Source organism: Equus asinus, chromosome 25, assembly GCF_041296235.1.
Source record: "Equus asinus isolate D_3611 breed Donkey chromosome 25, EquAss-T2T_v2, whole genome shotgun sequence".
NCBI lineage: Eukaryota > Metazoa > Chordata > Mammalia > Perissodactyla > Equidae > Equus > Equus asinus.
In genome coordinates this window covers 218,433-219,822 of record NC_091814.1, presented here as the reverse complement: position 1 = coordinate 219,822, position 1,390 = coordinate 218,433, and the positions used below count along the sequence as shown (strand labels likewise).

General features: G+C 78.6%; 1 non-coding gene across 1 annotated transcript; it reads right to left on the bottom strand.

Moving 5' to 3' along the window:
* Positions 1 to 998: 998 nt before the first annotated feature.
* Positions 999 to 1,070, bottom strand: TRNAG-UCC (transfer RNA glycine (anticodon UCC)). The gene has a single exon. It is a non-coding gene; the product is annotated as a tRNA-Gly (tRNA).
* Positions 1,071 to 1,390: the final 320 nt, after the last annotated feature.

The following is a 1,390-nucleotide window of genomic DNA, read 5'->3' as shown; positions in this document are numbered from 1 at the left end:
CCCCTGGCGCCCAATCGCCGGGCCCCGGGACACGCAGCGGGCCCAGGACCCGGCAGGCGGCGGCGGGAGCTGCCGGCGCTTGGCTGGCGCGAGGGCGAGGCCAGGGACCACAGGTCTCGGCAGGTGGCCCGACCGGTCCAGGGAGACCCCTGCCCCCCCGCCCGCACCCCCAGCCCCAGCCCCCACCGGCGGCCCCACCTCGGGAGGGACCAAGGGGCGGCTTGGGGGCCGCGAAACTGTCGCGGCCGAAGCCAGGCTGCGGAGAGTCGGCGCCGTGCGGGGGCCGGCGGCGGGGCTGTGCGCCCGCGGCCACGGCGGGAGAGAGGCGGCCCCAGCCACCGAGGAAGAGGGGAAGCGAGGCGAGCGTCCGAGGAGGAGGAGGAGGAGGAGGAGGGGAGACGCCCAGGGGGCGGCGTCGAAAGGTTCGGCCGTTGGCAGGGGTGGAGGGGCGTGGCAGGGTCAGGGCTGGACGTGGCGGGTGGCCTTGTCGGGAGGCCGAGGCCAGGGGGCGAGGGGGCGAAGCGAGCGAGCTCCGGCGCGGGCTAAAAGTGTGCGTGGTGGGGGAGGGGTCGCGCCGCCCGCGCCGCGCCGGGGAGGCGGAGGTCGGCGGCCGGCAGGCGGGCAGGCGGAGAGGAAGAAGAAAGGCTTCCCTGACCGGGAACCCCGGGGCCGGCGGTGAGAGCGCCGAATCCTAACCACTAGACCACCAGGGAGCGTCGGGCTTCGCGCCTCGCCTGCGCCTCCTGGACCCGGCCCGCAGCCCGCCCGCTCGCCGCTCCTCGCCGCCGGGGCCCCTGCCTTGCGCAGGCCAGCCGCCCGCCGCCCCGGCCCAGGCACGCGCCCTCGCCGGCTTCCTGCCGCCGCGCCCTCAAAACGCTGCGCGCGCACACACGCACACACACACACACACACACACACACACACACACAGCACACGCCGCCGCCCGCGCCGCCCGCCTCCGGGGCGGGGGGCCCCGCAGCTCGGCAAGGTCGGCCCGCTGCGTTGGCCGGGAATCGAACCCGGGTCAACTGCTTGGAAGGCAGCTGTGCTCACCACTATACCACCAACGCCGCACAGCCCGGCCTGCCCCGAGACGCCGGCCCGGGGCTCGCGCCACAGCAGTCCGGCCGCCGCCGCCGCCGCCGCCGCCGCCGCCTGGCGCAGCCCTGCTCCGACGCCCCGCCCGCCCGCAGCGCGCTGCCACCGGCGCCACCAACCGCCGCCCGCGCCAGCGGCGCCGCGCCCGACGCGGCAGCCCTCGTCCGCCGGGACGGACCGCCTCTGGGGGGCGCCCGCTGCCGCGCCACCAAGCGACCGCCATTCCCACGCCGACCGCCCCGCCAAAGCCCCGGCCGGGCGCCCGCCCTCCACCGTCCGGCTCGCCCCAGCC